At 42.5% G+C, this 23,146-nt stretch overlaps 1 long non-coding RNA gene across 1 annotated transcript; it reads left to right on the forward strand.

The window, feature by feature from the left end:
• The first annotated feature begins 4,105 nt into the window (after positions 1–4,105).
• LOC122172324 (uncharacterized) lies at positions 4,106–19,850 on the forward strand. The gene is made up of 3 exons (XR_006172523.2): positions 4,106–4,311; positions 14,836–15,011; positions 19,812–19,850. It is a non-coding gene; the product is annotated as an uncharacterized LOC122172324 (long non-coding RNA).
• Positions 19,851–23,146: the final 3,296 nt, after the last annotated feature.

The following is a 23,146-nucleotide window of genomic DNA, read 5'->3' on the forward strand; positions in this document are numbered from 1 at the left end:
CATATCTTTCCTGAAATGTAGTGCCCAGAACTGGACACAATACTCTAGCAGAGTAGAGTGGAAGAATTACTTCTCATCTTGCTTACAACACTCCTGCTAATACATCCCAGAATGATGTTTGCTTTTTTTGCAGCAGCGTTACACTGTTGACTCATATGTAGCTTGTGATCCACTATAACCCCTTTCCGCAGTACTCCTTCCTAGGCAGTCATTTCCCATTTTGTATGTGTGCAACTGATTGTTCCTTCCTAAGTGGAGTACTTTGCATTTGTCCTTATTGAATTACATCCTATTTACTTCAGACCATTTCTCCAGTTTGTCCAGATCATTTTGAATTTTAATCCTATCCTCCAAAACACTTGCAACCCCTCCCAGCTTGGTATCGTCTGCAGACTTTATAAGTGTACTCTCTATGCCATTATCTAAATCATTGATGAAGATATTGAACAGAACCGGACCCAGAATCGGACCCTGTGGGACCCCACTCATTATGCCCTTCCAGCATGATTGTGAACCGCTATGGATTACTCTATGGGAATGATTTTCCAACCAGTTGTGCACCCACCTTATAGTAGTTCCATCTAGGTTGTATTTCCCTAGTTTGTTTATGAGAAGGTCATGTGAGGCAGTATCAAAAGTCTTACTAAATCAAGATATACCACATCTACCACTTCCCCCCCATCCACAAGGCTTGTTACCCTGTCAAAAATACATAGATATAAACAATTTTCTGCATGTCAAAGAAAAATCAAAAGATTTAGATATAGAACTACAAGTACCAAGGAATAAAATAATAATTTCATTTCCATGTTTCCTTAGTCTTTCTACCAAAACAACTATTGCATCGAAATATATATAAATTTAGGCCTCAAATCTCAAAACATAACTAGTGATTTTGGGAGTCTCCATTTTTCAGTGCCCAACTTGAGGCATCTTAGAGGGGGTCTAATTTCAGAAAGTGCTGAGCACCTATTCTCAAATATCAGGCCCTTTAAATTATCTCAATTTGGGTACCCAAAAATGAAGGCATTCAAATTCACTAGTCCCCTTTCAACATTTAGGCCTTAACAGTTTCAAAATTTCAGTACTAATTTTTATCTTGTTCCATAGTGCACAGAGCAAATAAATAAGTACAGAAACTTATCATTCTTTTTCCATATCCAGAGAGGGGAACCAACATTTCTCTTGAAGGAGACAATTTAGAATGTATATCTAAAAAACCCTAAAAATTATAAGAACGGACATATTGGATTAGACCAATGGTCCATCTAGCCCAGTATCCTGTCCACTGCAGGGTGTTACAAAGGGAATGACAACAACAGGGCAATTATCAAGTCTCCTGTCATCTAGCCCCAGTTTCTGGCAGAGATTTAGTGAAACCCAGAGTATGGAGTTGCATCCCTGACCATCTTGGCTAATAGGCATTGATAGACCCATCCTCCATGAGCTTATCTAATTCTTTTTTTGAACCCTTTTATACAGTAACTCCTTACTTAAAGTCGTCCCTCTTAATGTTGTTATGTTGCTGATCAATTAGGGAGTATACTCATTTAAAGTTGTGCAATGCTCCACTCTTATGTTGTTTGGCTGCCTGCTTTCTCCACAGCTGGCGGCCTCCCTATGGCCCCCTCCCCTCCCAGCACCTCCCGCCCACTGGCAGACTCTGAGGATCAGCGCCTTCCCCCTCCTCCCACTGCCTCCTGCCGGCGGCAGTCAGCTGGCTTGCGGCATTTTGGAGGGAGGAGGGAGGAGCAAGGACTTGGCGCACAGGCTCCCCCTCCCTCCCCTGCCTCCCAAATGCCACAAGCCAGCTGATTGCGCCGGGCAGGAGGGAGATGATAGGAGCAAGGACTCGCGTGCCTCCCCCCTCCCTCCCCTGCCTCCTGAACGCCGCAGGATTGCCGCCAGCAGGAGGCAGCGGGAGCTGGTTTTCTTCATAATCCGCTGTGGGCATCACACTAATTGCCTCTTCCTCCTTGGGGATCTAGGAAGGAATTTTTTCCTCACTGATAGATTGGCCAAGGCAAAGTAGGTATTTTTGCCTTTCCCACAGCAATTTTAGGACTTGGTGGGGCAGAACAAGGGGTTAGGTTATAATGTTGCAACTTAGTATGTAAAACTTGTGCCAGATCAGGATATCCAGTGCAGGTACTCCAGTACTAATTATGGAAGAGATACAGTTATCAGATAAATCCTTTTCCAATCTATTTTAAAGGAAAGCATCTCTTAAGGGAGCTGAAGAAGGGGCAGGGGGAGGTTCAGGGCTCTTACACCCAGTAGAGTGGGTAGCCGACCCAACCCCTCCTTCTCTAGTCCTCATAATCCTCATACGAGGGGAGGGTAGTGGGGTCCTGGCAGCAAGATGACTGAGGCCAGGGAAGGCTGACAGCAGCCCTTCCAGTGCTGTGAAATGATGTGAAATGACAGTAACCTGCACTATACAATTTATTGCCAGGTACTCCAGATATTTTAAGTGACTAAAGTTGTGGCCTAATTAAATCACATCCATTGCCTCTTCTGGCATGGCTGGAAATTGAGGTAGGTGATGTGTACATACACAAACTGCTACTAAGTACACAGAGAGGGGATGGAATGGAAAACTACATTGATCACTTGGATGATTAGTTGACTACAAATTAATAGCAAATTATCACATTCCTGTGGTGTCAGTCCTTTACATTTGCTTTTAAGGGTGTGAACCTGCAACCTTTACTCACATAGTGGGACTAAGATAGTATTACTTGTATGAGTAAGGGTTGTGAGATTGGACGCTGAGAGCAAAACATGACCTCTGTTTGTAAAGTCCTATTATTATTTTGTCTTCCCATTCTTTAACTAATTCAACATTCTCATTGTCCATTATTCTTCGTCTTTCTTACTCTCTTTCTATTTTCCAGTACATGGAAATCTCAGTATCTCTAATAACTTCACTTCTCCTTGTCACAGTCCCCACCAGCCTATACTGTCTAGACAATGCCCAACAGCTTTACCGCCAGACCAAAATGAAAAATCTGTTATCAGTCCCCCCTGCTCAACTCCCACCCCTCAAAAATAGGGTAGGGGGGAAGCCAACAAAATTTGACTGGTAGTAAAACACTTGGACATTTTAAAAGCTCACTCTCTCTCCCAATCTTTTAAGAAGACTTAAAAAAAAATTGCATCTCAGTGTTGTTTGCTTATTTGTTTTTTAGGTGATTTACATTTCAAATTTGAGCAAACAGAAGTTGCTCAAAAGAATTCTAAGAGTAGAATTTTCAAAAGCACTCTGCATTGGCCTAACTCTGCTCTCATTGAAGTCAATGGTAAAGCTACCATTAGTCTAACCAGTCATGAGCACTTTTAAATCTTTTAGGGGCAGATCCTCCGCTGATTTCAAAGGAGCTATGACAATTTACATCTGCTCCTAGGCTAAGGTTGTCTGAAGTAAATGTGACTGAAAGGAAATCAACTTTTTCCACATTGCTTTTCCTCCCATTTCAGTTTTATACCAGTATAACTATTGACTTCAAAAGCTACTCCAAATTTTTCCTGGTATGGGAGGAGAATCTGGACAATGTTTCTGAAGCAAAGAGAGTTTTGATCTTGCACTAAGATCTATGTATTTAATATAGTCCTATTCACATTTCCACATTATTTCTTCTTTCCACATTAGCAGAAATATCTTTTTCTTCATCGCATTCGAGAGTCGGAATGTGGGGGAACAGTCCACACAAATCTTTCTTTGAGCACTGCATATGGTTTATGTATCACCATATGTGGAACAACCCCCCCAAAAAATATTTCATGTATTGTAAGAATGAAGGAAGTCTGTTTCAAAATGTTCTCTGGAAAAACTTGTAGAAAACTACCTAAACAATCAAGTACAGGGAATGCTTAAAATTTAGCAGTTTAATTGAATGAACAAATTATTATGAATTAAGCAAAAACGGATGCCTCTATTTGGTTTGTTCTGATAGAAATCGACAGAATTTAAATCCACATGTAGCTGAGTTTTGCCTAGTGCCCTGTTAGGGCCCACTGATATAAACCATGACTTGAATTTTCAGACAGACATATTAATCACCAGGCAGATGTTTGCTGCCTGCAAGGTCACCAGCTCAGGAAAGAAGAGGGGCAAAACAAAAGAGAGGAGGTAACCAAGCCTGACAATATCTCTGTTAGGGCTGCATGACACTTTGAACATAATCTAATAATGACAGTATTGATTTTGGAGGCAAAGTAGTGATTGAAGGGAAATCTTTATTTAGAAGTCAATAGTGAGGGAGAATGACTCCCATACCAACCCAAGAAAAATGCAGACACTTCTTCTAGGTAAGAGTTTTCTCAATGCACTTAATATGTTCTTCCTATTTCATGACCAAGAAAATGTTTGCAGTGTTTTAACCTTGGCCTTATTCTGTTTTTACTGCTAAAAGGGAGAGAAGTTACATTATTAATGTTCTCCTTCTCTTAAAAAGAAAAATGTAGTAGTCAGAAAACCATTTATTATTAACAAAGTATGATATAAAGTGAAAGAAAGACCCAAGCTGAATACGTTGTTCTCACATGAAAAATGAAAGGGAACTAGTTAATTTATTTATAAGGATTAGCATGTAGAAATAATCATGCAGAACTAGAGGAAAGTATGTGAATAAATCAGGCTGGGTCTAATATAACAATTACACCTTTGTACCCATTTCCCTTGGTACAGAGTAAAAGTGCAGTCAAAACTAAGTTTCAGTTTCTTTAAAAGTAATCAGCCTAGTAACAATTGTTAAAATATGAAAGTTTTTTTTCATTTTGTGCCAGTTTAATTTGAAACAAATAAGCAGAAGTAAATTTGGCTGAAGTTTACATAAATTATTTGCATTATATTTTATGGTCTTTCTATATATTATATATACAGCCATGATACTAATTCTGAAAGAAAAAAAATACACAAAAGAATAGAAAATAGATGGATTTTTTGGCTTATTGTGTACATGAGTAATTCAACACCGTCTGCTATTTTACATCTTTATTTTCCAAGTTCTTTCCCTCTCTCTAGATATATTTAATATGGGTGTCAAAAGTACAGCCTATGAGCCTGTAGAACAGTTTCACCTGACCCACAGATTTCCCATTAATTGTCAGGCTTGTCTACCCGACTCTGGAGTTTGCACCATGGGATGTGATTTGTAGAATGTACCAGTGTGTTGTGCTCTAACTCCTCCATATAGATTCTGCTAATGTGAACGGATGTAGTCGTGTTTGAATAGGACTTGATTTTTCAGTGTTTTTAACATTATACAGCACTTTATATGTTCAAATCAGAGCTTCTATTGACTTCAGTTGCAACTGTGAGTACTCAGCACTTCTGCAAATCATACTTATTGACCTATGGGTCAAATTGACTGGCTACTCTAAGGTTTCTTTAATTACTAAGTAAGTTCAAACCTTACTAAAATTCATAACAGACTCCAAGGTCTCAAATCAGGCACCCAGAACATGAGGGACACGCAATTAGTGTCCAACTGGGAAAATTTTGATTTAAGTAATTTGCCTAGCAATATGTGGAAACTCTTTGGCAAAGGAACTAGAATCCAACAAATGAGATAGAGGTCTTACAGACAATAGCCTCCTTCACTACATAACTCTGATTCATCCCTAGAGAAGGTCCATCCTTTGAACAGAATGAGGCTGGGGTCCCATGGAAAAAGTAGAATGTGTTCATGTAATTAAGGACTGTACCATAATACATATACACAAAGAGCTGATTTAGGTTGCACAGGCAACCTTAATTCTGGCATTTCCTATCTTTTGAGTACTTGATTTAGCAACTTTATCATTTTAATGCTATGTTTTTTAAAAAGCCAACTGAAAAAAAAAAAGAAATAGAAACTCCATTGTGTGGCATCATATTGACACCCACATCGTTCTGCAGCAGGGTCATAACCTTTAGATCCACAGAATAGACCTTTCGCCCAATGGAGTAATGGATGTAGATTACACCAAATGAAACAGACACCATGGAGCATTTCCACTGCCATTCCCCAAGATCTGATCCCCAGCAGATCAGTTACTTGGGCTGCACTGTGGGATTGGAATTTGCTCCTTAGAGAATATGGCAGAATTGAAGAAATACAAGTCTACATATTGTTATTATAATGTTGTAATAATAATTTGGTTTTAATCAATCCTATTTGCTTCATCTATCCTCCAAAAGTTTAGTTATTAACCTTATCCAGACAGTAAGTCCTTCCACGTTGCTTTATTCTTATATGTTTGTTAACCACATTCCAACAGTGCATATTTGTTTTTGCAACCATAGCAATGAAATATATTTATTGGCCATGGTAACAAGGATTCTAAACAAATATCTGTCTTTATTTAATTTCAACAAAATTAGAGCATTTCCCTAACACTATAGTAATAGGGATTTAGAGAATATGACTGTAAAATATTTTATTTAAATTTTCTGACCACAGATTAGAAGTCTTTCAAATGTGACATCTTCAGAACATATGAAGATACCTGATGGTAGTTTTGCCAATATTTGGTTGTGTGTCTTTTTGATTGGTTTTGGGATAAAAACCAGTTTACAAAAAACAATCATAAGTAGGTGCCATATTGTATCCGTGGGGGGGAATCTTGTACTATTTGTGTATAGCAGTTTGAATTCATGAGGAAAAACACAGAAATTTGGTTACCATGTAGTGCTCTGCAATGGATTAATTTACTGTGAACTGTTTCCCATTCATATTCACAAAAATATAATGTCTTTGCTGTAGTAAAATACAAGAGACTTTTTTTTTACTGACTTTCCAACTCTGAACAGTTTAGATCAATTTTAATAGAAGTTATCAGAAAACCTTTTTTTCCCATTTTTGTTTATTCTTCATTTTGGTTTGAGTTGTTTTTCAATCATTTTAAAATACTAATACATGAGGATATTAACTGGCTATTGCTGGTTGGGGTTTTTTGTTTTGTTTGACAAGCTCATAGGGCATGATCCAAAGCCTGCCAAACTCAAGGGGAGTCTATTCACTGATTTACTAGATCAGGCCAATAACAAAGGGTAAGTACCAGACTACTGAATGTGAGACTGTCATAACTATAAAGGGAAGGGTAACAGCTGTCCTGTGTACAGTACTATAAAACCCCTCCTGGCCAGAGACTCCAAAATTCTTTTCCCTGTAAAGGGTTAAGAAGCTCAGGTAACCTGGCTGGCATCTGACCTAAAGGACCAATAAGGGGACAAGATACTTTCAAATCTTGGGGGCGGGAGGCTTTTGTTTGTGTTCTTTGTTTGGGAGTGTGTTCATTCTCGGGACTGAGAGGGACCAGACATCAATCCAGGTTCTCCACATCTTTCTAAACAAGTCTCTCCTATTTCAAACTTGTAAGTAAATAGCCAGGCAAGGCGTGTTAGTTTTCCTTTGTTTTTCTCAACTTGTAAATGTACCTTTTACCAGAGTGTTTATCTTTGTTTGCTGTACTTTGAACCTGAGACTAGAGGGGAGTCCTCTGAGCTCTTTAAGTTTGATTACCCTGTAAGGTTAATTTCCATACTGATTTAACAGAGATGATTTTTACCTTTTACTTTAATTAAAAACCTTCTTTTTAAGAACCTGATTGATTTTTCCTTGTTCAAGATCCAAGGGGTTTGGATCTTGATTCACCAGGAGTTGGTGAGAGGAAGGAGGGGAATGGTTAATTTCTCCTTGTTTTAAGATCCAAGGGGTTTGGATCTTGATTCACCAGGAGTTGGTGGGAGGAAGGAGGGGAATGGTTAATTTCCCCTTGTTTTAAGATCCAAGGGGTTTGGATTTGTTTTCACCAGGGATTTGGTGAAGGTTTTTCAAGGTTTCCCAGGAAGGGAATCCATTGAAATGGTGGCAGCCGAACCAGAGCTAAGCTGGTAGTTAAGCTTAGAAGTTTTCATGCAGGCCCCTACATTTGTACCCTAAAGTTCAAAGTGGGGATCCAGCCTTGACATGGTGGATAGCGGTGGGATCATTTTAAACCCAAAAGCCAGTGAGATTTTTTTTTCCTTCTAGCTGCTTGGAAAGCCGAGCTGGAAGTAGATAGATGCATATCTTATCTCTCCTTGCCTGAAGGCAGAGGTGTTAAGTTTTTTTAACAGGTCCTTTGTTAAGAGAAGGGTTCAATTAGCAAACTTGACTGGTAAAAGGACTTTACAAGCTGAATTGTTTTTTTTTCTTTTTACATCCTCGGGAGTAGCGAGTTAGAAAGTCTTTGTTAACTCAGCAGCAGCCAGAGCTGAGAGCTTCCCAGTTTCAGCCAACTGCAGAGGGGGTTACCCAGCACAAGAAAACAGGAAAATGACTACCAAAGAAGTAGCTAACAAAATAGAACTGGCCAAACTAGAAGCAGAAGAAAATGAAAGAAAACATCAGAGACTGCTTCAATTAACAAAACTCGAGACAGAGCAGAGAGAAAGAGAAGAAAAAGCCAAAGAGGAGGCCCACAAGAGAGAGATGGAGCTGAAAGAAAAAGAGATGGAGGAGAGAGAAAAAGAAAGGAAGCATGAACTGGAAGTAGCAAAGGCTAAGCAGGATGCACCAGCCAATGCTAACAACCCCCCTCCAGGTACCACTTCCCATCCCAGAAAATTCCCCACCTACAAGGCAGGTGATGATACTGAGGCCTTCTTAGAAAATTTTGAAAGGGCCTGCCTTGGATACAGCATCGCTGCAGACCAGTACATGGTAGAGCTGAGGCCGCAGCTCAGTGGACCCTTAGCAGAGGTGGCGGCTGAAATGCCTAAGGAACACATGAACAGTTATGAACTTTTTAAAAACAAGGCCAGACTCAGAATGGGGCTAACACCCGAGCATGCCCGTCGGCGGTTCAGAGCCCTAAAGTGGAAACCCGATGTGTCATTTACCCGTCATGCCTACCACATTGACAAAAATTGTGATGCCTGGGTATCAGGAGCAAATGTTCAATCTCTGGAAGATCTGCTTTCCCTAGTAAAAATGGAGCAGTTTTTAGAGGGTGTTCCTGAGGAAATAGAAAGGTACATCCTAGATAGGAAGCCCAAAACTGTAACTGAGGTGGGGGAGATTGGATCCCAATGGGTGGAGGTGGCAGAAAAGAAAAAAACTAGTAGCAGTTGGAGCGAATATCAGAAGGGGCAGGCCGAAACAAAACCTTACCACCGGGGACAACCCAAGGCCCCACCCACATCCCAAGGGAAACCCCAGACGCCTTCTCACCCCACCACACCAGTCTCCACCAACCAACATCGTCCCGGTGATACCTTAGCAGGGCGATGTTTTAAATGTAATGAACTGGGACATATAAAGGCTCACTGCCCCAAGAACCCCAACCGATTACAGTTCATTACACCCCAATCACACCAAAGATCCCCAAACCCAGATGCCTCTCTCATACCCTCAGAGCGAAGGGAAACCTTGAGAGTGGGCGGAAAGAAGGTTACCGCTTGGAGGGACACTGGGGCTCAAGTGTCAACTATCCACCAATCCCTAGTGGACCCCAAACTCATCAACCCAGAGGCTACAGTGACAATTCAACCTTTCGTGTCACAGTCTGTAACCTTGCCTACAGCCACGTTGCATGTCCAGCACAAGGGCTGGTCAGGAATGTGGACTTTTGCAGTCTATGACAATTATCCCATTCCCATGCTGCTGGGGGAAGATTTGGCCAACCATGTGAAGCTAGCCAAGAGGGTGGGAATAGTCACCCGCAGCCAGGCTAAGCAACCTTTCACCCCCATCCCTGTTCCTGAGCCGTCCACCAGGGCCCCGTCTGTGTTACCGGAGACCCAGACAAAGGTGGTGGAACTGGATCCCCTGCCAACGACTGCAACAGCCGTAGTGGATCCAATCCCAGAGACCCAGCCAAAGCCAGTCCCAGAACCGGAACTGTCAACGCAACCAGCACCAGAACCATTGCCAGCCCTGAGTCCAGCGCTTGCAAACCCGTCTACAACTCCAACGCCAGAGGGCACCAGCGAGCCGGAACTGGCAGAAGCAGCAGATAACCCTACCCAAGAGACTCAGCCAGAGCCTGAAATACCACATAGTGCACCAGCGGACAGCGGTTCACAGTCAATGGAAACAGCCCCAGCACCTGCATCGCTTCCAGAGGGACCAAGCCCCAGTCCACAGTCCAAGGAGGAACTGATGTCTCCAGCATCAAGGGAACAGTTCCAGGCCGAGCAGGAAGCAGATGACAGCCTTCAGAAAGCTTGGGCGGCGGCGCGGAGCACCCCACCGCCTCTCAGCTCTTCTAACCGATCCCGGTTTGTTGTAGAACAAGGACTTTTATACAAGGAGACTCTTTCTGGTGGGCACCAGGAAGACTGGCATCCTTAAAGACAGTTGGTAGTTCCCACTAAGTATCGGGTAAAGCTCTTGAGCTTAGCCCATGATCATCCCAGTGGCCATTCTGGGGTGAACAGAACCAAGGACCGGTTGGGGAAGTCCTTCCACTGGGAGGGAATGGGCAAGGACGTTACTAATTATGTCCGGTCTTGTGAGGTGTGCCAATGAGTGGGAAAGCCCCAAGACCAGGTTAAAGCCCCTCTCCAGCCACTACCCATAATTGAGGTCCCATTTCAGCGCGTAGCTGTGGATATTCTGGGTCCTTTCCCAAAGAAGACACCCAGAGGAAAGCAGTACGTACTGACTTTCATGGATTTTGCTACCCGATGGCCGGAAGCAGAACCCTTAAGCAACACCAGGGCTAAAAGTGTGTGCCAGGCATTAACAGACATTTTTGCCAGGGTAGGTTGGCCCTCCGACATCCTTACAGATTCGGGAACTAATTTCCTGGCAGAGACCATGGAAAACCTGTGGGAAGCTCATGGGGTGAATCACTTGGTTGCCACCCCTTACCACCATGAAACCAATGGCCTGGTGGAGAGGTTTAATGGAACTTTGGGGGCCATGATACGTAAATTTGTAAATGAACACTCCAATGATTGGGACCTCGTGTTGCAGCAGTTGCTTTTTGCCTACAGGGCTGTACCACATCCCAGTTTAGGGTTTTTTCACCATTTGAACTTGTGTATGGCCGTGAGGTTAAGGGGCCATTACAGTTGGTGAAGCAGCAATGGGAGGGGTTTACGCCTTCTCCAGGAACTAACATTCTAGACTTTGTAAGCAACCTACAAAACACCCTCCGACATTCTTTGGCCCTTGCTAAAGAAAACCTAAAGGATGCTCAGGAAGAGCAAAAGGCCTGGTATGATAAACATTCCAGAGAACGGTCCTTCAAAGTAGGAGACCAAGTCATGGTCTTAAAGGCGCTCCAGGCCCATAAAATGGAAGCATCGTGGGAAGGACCATTCACGGTCCAGGAGCGCCTAGGAGCTGTTAACTATCTCATAGCCTCCCCCACCTCCAACATAAAGCCTAAGGTATACCATGTTAATTCTCTTAAGCCCTTTCATTCCAGAGAATTAAATGTTTGCCAGTTTACAGCCCAGGAAACAGATGACGCGGAGTGGCCTGAAGGTGTCTACTATGAAGGAAAAAAGGATGGTGGCGTGGAAGAGGTGAACCTCTCCACGACCCTTGGACGTCTGCAGCGACAGCAGATCAAGGAGCTGTGCACAAGCTTTGCACCAATTTTCTCAGCCACTCCAGGATGGACCGAACGGGCATACCACTCCAATGACACAGGTAATGCTCACCCTATTAGAACCCCACCCTACCGGGAGTCACCTCATGCCAAAACTGCTATACAAAGGGAGATCCAGGACATGCTACAGATGGGTATAATCCGCCCCTCTAAGAGTGCATGGGCATCTCCAGTGGTTCTAGTTCCCAAACCAGATGGGGAAATACGCTTTTGCGTGGACTACCGTAAGCTAAATGCTGTAACTCGTCCTGACAACTATCCAATGCCACGCACAGATGAGCTATTGGAGAAATTGGGACATGCCCAATTCATCTCTACTTTGGACTTAACCAAGGGGTACTGGCAAGTACCACTAGATGAACCCGCTAAGGAAAGGTCAGCCTTCGTCACCCAGGCAGGGGTGTATGAATTCAATGTACTCCCTTTCGGGTTGCGAAATGCACCCGCCACCTTCCAAAGACTTGTAGATGGTCTCCTAGCGGGATTGGGAGAATCTGCAGTTGCCTACCTCGATGATGTGGCCATTTTTTCTGATTCATGGGCAGAGCACGTGGAGCACCTGGAAAAAGTTTTCGAGCGCATCCAGCAGGCAGGACTAACTGTTAAGGCTAAAAAGTGTCAAATAGGCCAAAACAGAGTGATTTACCTGGGGCACCAGGTGGGTCAAGGAACTATAAATCCCCTACAGGCCAAAGTGGATGCTATCCAAAAGTGGCCGGTTCCAAAGTCTAAGAAACAGGTCCAATCCTTCTTAGGCTTGGCTGGATATTATAGGCGATTTGTACCCCACTACAGCCAAATCGCCGCCCCGCTGACAGACCTAACCAGAAAGAAACACCCAAATGCAGTTCAGTGGACTGATGAGTGTCAAAAGGCCTTTAACCAGCTTAAGGCAACACTCATGTCTGACCCTGTGCTAAGGGCCCCAGACTTTGACAAACCGTTCCAAGTAACCACAGATGCGTCCGAGCGAGGCGTGGGAGCAGTTTTAATGCAGGAAGGACCGGATCAAGAATTCCATCCTGTCGTATTTCTCAGTAAGAAACTGTCTGAGAGGGAAAGCCATTGGTCAATCAGCGAAAAGGAATGCTATGCCATTGTGTACGCGCTGGAAAAGCTACGCCCATATGTTTGGGGACGGCGTTTCCAACTACAAACAGACCATGCTGCGCTACAGTGGCTTCATACCGCCAAAGGAAATAACAAAAAACTTCTTCAGTGGAGTTTAGCTCTCCAAGATTTTGATTTTGAAATACAACACATTTCGGGAGCTTCTAACAAAGTGGCTGATGCACTCTCCCGGGAAAGTTTCCCAGAGTTAACTGATTAACAATTGTTCTTGGAATGAAACATATTGTTAGTTTTTATATAATCAGTAGTATGTCTAAAGGTACATGTGTCTTATTAACTCTGTTTTCTCCTAGAACTCCAGGAAAAAATCACAGCCAGTGTGGAACCGAACATCCAACACCATCTGTGATTTGGGGGGCGTGTCATAACTATAAAGGGAAGGGTAACAGCTGTCCTGTGTACAGTACTATAAAACCCCTCCTGGCCAGAGACTCCAAAATCCTTTTCCCTGTAAAGGGTTAAGAAGCTCAGGTAACCTGGCTGGCATCTGACCTAAAGGACCAATAAGGGGACAAGATACTTTCAAATCTTGGGGGGGGGGGGGGAGGCTTTTGTTTGTGTTCTTTGTTTGGGAGTGTGTTCATTCTCGGGACTGAGAGGGACCAGACATCAATCCAGGTTCTCCACATCTTTCTAAACAAGTCTCTCCTATTTCAAACTTGTAAGTAAATAGCCAGGCAAGGCGTGTTAGTTTTCCTTTGTTTTTCTCAACTTGTAAATGTACCTTTTACCAGAGTGTTTATCTTTGTTTGCTGTACTTTGAACCTGAGACTAGAGGGGAGTCCTCTGAGCTCTTTAAGTTTGATTACCCTGTAAGGTTAATTTCCATACTGATTTAACAGAGATGATTTTTACCTTTTACTTTAATTAAAAACCTTCTTTTTAAGAACCTGATTGATTTTTCCTTGTTCAAGATCCAAGGGGTTTGGATCTTGATTCACCAGGAGTTGGTGAGAGGAAGGAGGGGAATGGTTAATTTCTCCTTGTTTTAAGATCCAAGGGGTTTGGATCTTGATTCACCAGGAGTTGGTGAGAGGAAGGAGGGGAATGGTTAATTTCTCCTTGTTTTAAGATCCAAGGGGTTTGGATCTTGATTCACCAGGAGTTGGTGAGAGGAAGGAGGGGAATGGTTAATTTCTCCTTGTTTTAAGATCCAAGGGGTTTGGATCTTGATTCACCAGGAGTTGGTGAGAGGAAGGAGGGGAATGGTTAATTTCTCCTTGTTTTAAGATCCAAGGGGTTTGGATCTTGATTCACCAGGAGTTGGTGAGAGGAAGGAGGGGAATGGTTAATTTCTCCTTGTTTTAAGATCCAAGGGGTTTGGATCTTGATTCACCAGGAGTTGGTGAGAGGAAGGAGGGGAATGGTTAATTTCTCCTTGTTTTAAGATCCAAGGGGTTTGGATTTGTTTTCACCAGGGATTTGGTGAAGGTTTTTCAAGGTTTCCCAGGAAGGGAATCCATTGAAATGGTGGCAGCCGAACCAGAGCTAAGCTGGTAGTTAAGCTTAGAAGTTTTCATGCAGGCCCCTACATTTGTACCCTAAAGTTCAAAGTGGGGATCCAGCCTTGACAGAGACCATTACTGAAAAGTTGATGTCATTAAAGGAAGATTGCCACAAAAGTCTCACTCTCTTTGCACAGAATTTTGTAAAGATAAATTTGGCAATGTATATCCCATGAATCTTAAGGATGGAATAGATGTTATAATCTGTATTGTATTTCACTGCAAATCCATACTGAAAAATAATAAAAACATAGACCAAACCACTTGTAGTGCCAAACACATTGAAACACAGACTCATCTCACTGGCAAAAATCTCTTCACTTTACATTTCATCCAAATGAACAGAAAGCTTTCTAATCCTACATCACCTTATATGTTTGTGGTGACACAGAACTGCATATTGTCATGACTAGGCTAGCAAGTCTGTCATGGATTGCATGACAGCCACAGATTCCATGATTTAAATTACTTATATTATTTCCATGCTCAATTAATACTAACTTTTATCTCTTCTTGCAAAAGTCATGGAAACAACATAAACTGTTATTTTTTAAAATGTCCCAGTTCACAGCCTCATCTTTTCTCTTTGATTCCCCACAACCTCTAGCTGAATCCTCCAACCCCAGCTGAGTTTCTTCTGATGCTGGCATTTCCAATTCTAGCTTACTATCCACTTCTACCTCAAGAGGTGTGTGTGGTCAGTCTAACAGAGACTGACAAGATTGCAAGCAAAGCCCACTGGAAGTGAGTGTAAGAGATGATGGAACTGGAAGTCCAATACAGGTAAGAGTTCTGAAAACTGATATAGGAAAATGGTAGATGCTAAAGGGTGGCAGGGCCAGAATTGTGATTACATTTTAGAATTATTAGGAATCTCCTGTAATTTTTTGTCAGCTGATAAATTTAAATAAATGGAGATATCCTATCTCCTAGAAGGGACCTTGAAAGGTCATCGAGTCCAGCCCCCTGCCTTCACTAGCAGGACCAAGTACTGATTTTGCCCCAGATCCCTAAGTGGCCCCCTCAAGGATTGAACTCACAACCCTGGGTTTAGCAGGCCAATGCTCAAACCACTGAGCTATCCCTCCCCCCCCGATGGTATAGCTTAGTGGTCAGAGTGGTGTCAGACTTAGTGGTTGGAGCTGGTGTCATGCCTAGTAGTCAGAGCAAGCATTGGGAACCAAGGACTAGGAGCAAAGCTGGAGTCAGTAGTTGGAAATTGGTGCCAAGGGTCAAGCCAGAGGTCAGAAGCTAGATACCAGAGCTGAGGGTCAAGTCAGCATCAATAGTCAGAAGCCAGAGGTCATGAACTGGAGAAAACAGGGTATCAGGCAAGGAGGGATTCAAGACAGAGGCAAATCTTGGTTCAAGGCAGGAGCAGAAGGAACAAGGTAACATAAGAGCAGGCAAAGTGGTGCATATGAGCATTGGGCAGTCAGTGAGCTGTTGCTAATTTAAGACAGGTGGCATGGACAGTCAGTTGTCCTGCTTCAGGTCAACAGTACTGATGAGGCTGCCTGGAGACTAGCTGTGCTGTAGGCCCTGATTCCTGACAGTGTCCTCCCCTGCACCGAGAGTGTTGTCTAGGGGCCCTGGGACCTGGTTTCTCAGGGTAAGTATAGTGAAAGGCATACAGGAGATCCAGGGCATGGACATGTTCTGCAGGCAGGGGGGCTCGGGCTTCAGTAATATAGTGTGCTGTAACACTTTTTATACTTTTATGTCTGATTAAGAGGTGAAACTTGGGGCATGCAAAACAAATCAGACTCCTGAAAGGGGTACAGTAGTCTGGAAAGTTGAGAACCACTAAATTAGATATAGTTTTTCTCAGACCCGACAAGAATCTAGAATCTGATGACCTATATATTTTTCTTGGCTCTGAATGATTTAGGAGGAAGAGGGTGCGGGGTGGGGAAGTAGTATCAAGTGGGAAGGAATTCTTGACTAAAGGTTTTAGAAGAGAGACCTAGAAGATAGGACGAATCTTTAAGTAATCTGGTAGCTGTAACTTGAATGTAACCAGGTCAGTCTTTTGTATGATCTGGAAAGTCCTCAGCTACTTATAGTCCAGCTTCATGGAAGGGTGAGTCAATCTCAGATTCCAGGCAGACAACCATACCTTCTCCCCTAAACTGAAGCCAGGTGTTGGTTGGTGGGACCAGTTGGCAGCATACCATTTGTAAGTTGCCTTGATGACTTCTAAACGTCTCTGGAGTTCTTGGTATACCTGCTGAATGTGGTCCCTGAGTTCAGTAATAGCAGGCATCGATGATTCAGAGAGGATCTCTGAATGAGCACGAAGATGGAAACCACAGTTAGCAAAGAAAGGAGTCTACTTGGAGGAGATATTTGTGATATTGTAAGTGAATTTAGTGTGAGGGATTAGGGACAGGCAATCATCTTGATGATTGCTTCCTAAACTATGTAGGTACTGTTCAGGGACCATATTGACCTGCTCTGCCTGCTAATTGGTGCTGGGGTGATAAGCCGTAGAGATTAGAGCATCAATACTCAGATGGCATAAAAATTTTCACCAGAAATTGGAAATAAACTGGAATCCACAACAGATACCACACCAATAGGCAAGCTGTGGAGAAAAAACAAGCTGCTTTTGTTTTGTTTGCTGCTCACAAACAAGCAGGCAGTTTTCTGAGCAGAGGGAAGCACCTGGCACCTTGGTCAAGAGGTCAACCACCACTAGAATGGTAGCGTGGCCTTTGAAGGTTCATAGTTCCTTGATAAAGACCATGGAAATGATGGTCCAAGAGCAAGGCGGAGTGGGTAAGGGCTGGAGGAGACTGAGGGGTCTTGAACAGAGATCTTGGTCTGGGTGGAAAGATTGCAGGAATCTACATAGGATGCAACAGAGATATGTATGGCAGGCAAGCAAAAGTTCCTAGAAACCAGGTCTTGAGTCTCTGAACAGCCAAAGCAGCCTGCTAGGGGAGTGTCATGGCAGAGTTGTAGGACTCAAAGCTGAGTGGCTACTTCAGGCACACAGACGAGTCCCTCATAGTATAGAATCCCATCCTGAAACGTGAAGACGGTGGAGGTCTTGTTTGGGTTGTGGTCTAAGGTTTGATAGGTTTGGATGGCAAACTGAATGCTAGGAAAACAGAAACAGTTTCTCCTCCCTTGGTGTTCACACCTCAACTGCTAGCAGAGCACCTCACCCTCCCTGATTGAACTAACCTCGTTATCTCCACACTGATATATACCTGCCTCTGGAGATTTCCATTACTTGCATCTGAAGAAGTGAGGTTCTTACCCACGAAAGCTTATGCTCCCAGTACTTCTGTTAGTCTCAAAGGTGCCACAGGACCCTCTGTTGCTTTTTACAGATTCAGACTAATACGGCTACCCCTCTGATACCTGAATGCTAGGTAACTGACAACAGATTGAGGATAACAGGTTGGAGGCTCTGGTGCTAGAAATGAAGTTTGAGGGCTTGAGAATCATGGACATAGTCTCCTCACCAAGTTTGTAGTACTCACTCTTTCATGACAATGCATCCGCCTTCCCCCTCTTTGTCCCCTGGCCCGGAGGAGATCACAAACTCGAAGCACACAAAGAAGATGGATCAGCATGCCTGCTGTTGGATCAGATGTCTGGCCATTTTTAGGTATTGCAAGTTTTTATGATCCATCAGAACTTGGACTGGGAGTATAGCCCTTTCCAGAAGATAGCACCTTTCTTCAAAGGCTGTTTTCATGGCCCGCAGTTCTTCTCCAGGATGTCATAATTCATCTCAGCAGGAGTGCGTTTTTGCAAATAAAAAGCACACATGTGAAGTTGATCATTTCATCAGTGGGTTGGGAAAGGACTGCCCCAGTGCAAAGTTTGAAATGTTCACCTCCACTGTAAATGATCTGGCAGGGTCTGAGTGGATCAAGATATGAGGTGTGATGGATCTCTGTTTCAAAAATTATCAAAGGCAGGCTGTGCTTCTGAGAACCATGAAAACTGGACTCCCTTTTGCAGCAAAGCTGTGTGAGGACTGGCCAGAGCAAAGAATACTGGGCTAAGTCATCTATAAAAATTAGCAGACCCAAGAAGCATTGGATTCCACAGTCATCCTTAGGTGCCACCCAATCAGTGATGGGTGTCACCTTCCAGAGGTCCATTGCCACACTCTTGAGTGAGATAAGATACCCAGTGGTGAGAAGCTGGAGCAAAGGGTCAAGGTGGAGTTCAAGAGTCAGAAATCAGAGCCGAGGGTCAACCCAGAATTGGTAGTCAGAAGCCAAAGCCACATGTCAAGCTGGAGGTCAGGAACTGGAGTGAACAGGGTATCAGGCAAGGAGGGGGGTCAAGGCATGAGCAGGAAAGAAGCAAGTCTGGGTGCAAGGCAGGAGCAGCAGGAACAAGGCAACACAGGAGCAGAAACAGTAGTGGCCATAAGCATTGAGCAACCAGTGAGGAGCAGCTGTTGCTGGGTTAAGAGCTAGCCTGCGCAGCTCACTCATAGCCAGGCCGCCACTGGTGGCTCAACTCTGGCAGTATTAACTCCTGGTAGAATTTCATTTAGAAAAATGTGATCATTTGCCAAGGTACAATGTCCTGACAAGTGGGAGGGACCACTGGTTGCCACTATTCTCCAGACCACCATGTTTTTTTTCAAAATCTAAGGCGCTCTAGTCACATGGTATTCACAGAGAAGAGCATCCACAGTCTCGGAAGGAAGGAGTGAAGGACTATACTGGGTTTGCTTCATTCCCCTCTTCCACAGGGATCCCCCCACCGACCTCAAGAGAGAAAAATTTCTACTACCTTTTGGCAATCCAACCTGAGGAAAAAAAGGAGACACAGCACAAGCCCCTTGGAATGGTTAAAAAGAGTGACAATGATGGGGCAGGTAATGCCAGCCGTGCACTGGCAACAGCACTTGATTCCTCAAAGTAGTTTAGGTGACAGCAGGACTATGGAACTATCCCTCCTGGACAGGCCAGCTGAACTGGACTCCCCAGAGTCTTTTGACATGAGCTACTTCTAAGAACAAATGTAAAATCCCTTATGTATCTATTGTTTTTTGTAGAGTGGCTATTGCCATAGAGCACACATCACCATCGTATCAAAGTAGTAGCTTAAGATATAGTGAGGTGTCAAACAAAATAAATTAGCTGATGTTTTCAAGCTAGCTGATTGCTCTAAATGAAGTTGATCAATTATTTTATATCAAATGTCTCCATCTGCTCTTTCACATCTCCAACAAGGAGTTATTTCCCTTAGATAACATCTATGCAATCATGCCTATGTAATTTGAGAAGTCTCGTATTTTTTATGACAGGTTTCAGAGTAGCAGCCATGTTAGTCTGCATCTCCAAAAAGAACAGGAGCACTTGTGGCACCTTAGAGACTAACAAATGTATTTGAGCATAAGCTTTTGTGGGCTACAGCTCACTTCATCAGATACATAGCTGTAGCCCACGAAAGCTTATGCTCAAATACATTTGTTAGTTTCTAAGGTGCCACAAGTACTCCTGTTCTTTTTGAGTATTTTTATGTTGACTATTCATAATCCTGAATTTGTCCTCTCTGCCACTTTTCTGTACAACATTCATGAAACTTTATTTTCTCAAACAGGTTTTTAACAGGTTAGATTTGGCACCAAATCACGCAAGGTAAGAGCAAGTGCAATTTTGTCTCTCTTTCATGTTACTAGGTTTCTCTTATGAAAGGGAGATCTCAAATGTATTAACCCAATTAACTCCTCGTTGAGAAGAAGAATTGTGGGGTGCGGGGAAACGTCCCACAACCTATTAAAGCTTAACAACAAAAATCCCAATTTTAACAAACAACTTTTTGTCACATATCTCTTTGTCTTGGGTCTCTCCCCTCCTCTGCTTTTTTTCCCCCATGTCTGTTTAGATTGAAAATATTACAAATCCAACTTTGGAAAGCTAAACCCTTCTCTTTCAATTGCTTGTAAAAAAACCCATCTTCAGTCTAGGATTTTTCCTCAGAAAGATGAGCTTTAAATATTAATTCAAAGTACTTGTTTAAGGAATATGTGGAAAACAAAACTGACATGAAAAGTGATCATTCTTATAGCCTGTATATCTCCCTGATGGTAAGAATTTACTCTGAATTTACTAATTTGCTATTTAGTGCAAGATACTGTATCAAAAAGTGAAGACAATGTCTGTTATATTCAAAAAATCATGATGGGAGTCAGTTTCTAAACAGTTCATTCTTTGTGCTGTTATCTGAAATGCCTTTGTGCTGTACATATGGGCAAATGGACACGATTCTCCTTGTACTTTGCCTCACTTGATAACCAACTTTAGAATAAAACTGAAAGCCACAAATAAAAAAAGCTTAGGCAACTCCAAGCTGATTGGTTGTCTGTTCCAAAATGGCTCTGTAAAACTACAGAGTAAAGTGTATTAGTTAAACTAATCTATCCTACATGACTGAGATACATGAGAGCCTGTACTTGGCTTTTCTTCAGCTTTACAGATCTCAAACTTCAAAGTGATCTTTTTCTGGCTAATAAGTTTCCAGGATATCCATGTAATCCTTCCAGGAGTTTATCTAATTGGGTCAGTCTTTCTGACTTAATGTTGACCCTACAGAGCACTGTGTTAAAGTATGTTAAGTGCAGAGGTTTTCTGATATTGACCCAGTGTATAAAAGGTATTGTACAATAAGTTTTACACATCCACAATAAAAGAGGAATTACTCAGGAGTCTGTAGACTATAGGCCATACTTAGCATTGAGCTCCCCTCAACAGTAATAGGGGTGTTTAATGCTGTAAAAGTTGTTTACTGTACAGAGTTTGTAATGGAGAAAACACTGTGGAACATCTTTCCCAGCAGGAGATATTTGATGATTACATAAGTAATATATTATGGCTCAATTAGTTAATTTAGGACCCAACCTGAAGTAAACTGGAAAGGGGTGCTCCTCGGGCAGAATATTTGGGCTGCTGAGTGCTAGAGTAGTTTCCCTACAGTTGCTACCACAGACCATGGACATTCACACTCTATGGCTACTAGTACAACCCCTGGGCAAAAATGCAGATCTACTGGCCACATCCCTGGCTAAGCTCCCAAAACTTCTGTGCTGCTGTTAATGTATATCCTGCCCAGCATAGCTCTGTCATGTGCAGGGTATGTGAGAATCCACCCTGCACTTGCTTCTTGTTCCATCTGCAGGATAATCCCATTGCTTGCATTGCCTTTCAAGACCTATGGGCTCACTTAGGGGCCATGAGTTAGGGTGAGGGAGGAGAGGAGGATTGGAGGTGACCAAATGGGAAGGAGCAAGATTTAGGGCCTTGTTAATCTTAAAATAAATATTTTCCTAGATTGATTTACATTCAAACTTGCTTATCCTAATGCAAAAAAATCTCACTGGCAGAATGGTTGATACTTCAAAAAAAATTCCTGGACAGAGTAAGTTTTTATGTTATGTGCAGTGTGTATGTACTGAAGAAGCTTCCATTTTTCATAGCCTTTGGAGGGAAAAAAAGCCAACAAACCCAACTATAACCTTGTGGAATTTTCAGCCACACAGAATTCCAGCCTTAACAAACAGCAAAGAGCTACTCTTTGAAAGATTAAGTGCAAGGATCTTAGTTGGTTCCAACCTAGCACAGGAAATTGTGTTCTTAAGGATTATTGTGTCTCTCTCAACCACATTCCTAATTACTTCATTTTATTGCATAACAGAATTTTAGTAAAAGTAATTTTCTGAATGAGTTGCTTTCTATGACAGCTGAATCATTAAAAAAGAAAATAAAATTAATCAGATTTCACAGTATCCGGCACACAGAGTAATGGGATATATAGAAATGTAAGCTGTATGAATAGGTTACTACTGATCCATCTAAAGCTGGATTCAGTTTTGTTCATGTCTAAGGATGCATGAAAAAACCATCAAGTTCAGTATAAATACAAAGTTTATTTTAACTGCATAAATTCAAAGGGGAAAATGAAGTCTGTAGTACAGCAAGGCAGACTTTTATTTTCATGTTTGTGAAATTTTGCAAGAGTGGAAGGCACGCTCCCTGGAGACCTCCTAGGCTGGGCCAAATAATTGTGGACAATTCTGAGGTGGGAGGGAGACTTGTAACCCTCAGTAAACCCCTCTGCCAGATCAGCAGCTATCAGGTCATACTAGATGATACAGTGATCTGCTTGGTGGGCAAGGGAAGTGTCCCACAGCATCCTCCTACCCACTGATCTGCCTGGGACAGCGTTGCATGCAAGTCGGAGTCTGTATGCTCTAGTGAGGAGGAATTAGGAACAGTTCCAAATTTTTCTACACACAGCTGACAACTAATAAGAGTCAACTTTCTATGTTCCTAGATGACTAGTATCTATCAAAACATGTACAGCAAATCTGTTCAGTAAAATTATATATTTAAATAATTATTTCTCAGGGGATAAGTGAATCATTATTTTATGCATGTCCTACCTCCCTCTGAAGTTTACGGTAACTCAGTTCAAGTGTAGGAATTAGACTGAATTTAGGTTTCTGTATATATTTACAGGTTCATTTTGTATTATATATTTATGTATTATATATATCATTATATATTTACAGGTTCATACAGGTAATGTTGTAGTAAAATAAGTCATAGAGCAATCTGCCGTAACATTTTATACTACATACCTTATTGCCACCATTTTATGATTAATACTCAGCACTTATATACTGTTTCACATGTGCAAAAATGCGGTATAGCATTATCTAATGCATCCTCCCACATAGTGTATCTAAATGTTATGCCCAGTTTACACATGCAGAAGCAAAGTGAAGATGAGCTGCCAATCTTTTAACAAGAGGGTCCCACAACAATTTCCTTTCAGCTGATGATAAACTCTGCACACCTGAGGGGAGCATGATTATAAGAATCAAGAGTGGGCAACAAGGGAATTTATTTTTCCCATTTAAATAAAGACACTGTTAC

This window comes from Chrysemys picta, chromosome 5 (genome assembly GCF_011386835.1).
Source record: "Chrysemys picta bellii isolate R12L10 chromosome 5, ASM1138683v2, whole genome shotgun sequence".
In the NCBI taxonomy this organism is placed as follows: domain Eukaryota; kingdom Metazoa; phylum Chordata; order Testudines; family Emydidae; genus Chrysemys; species Chrysemys picta.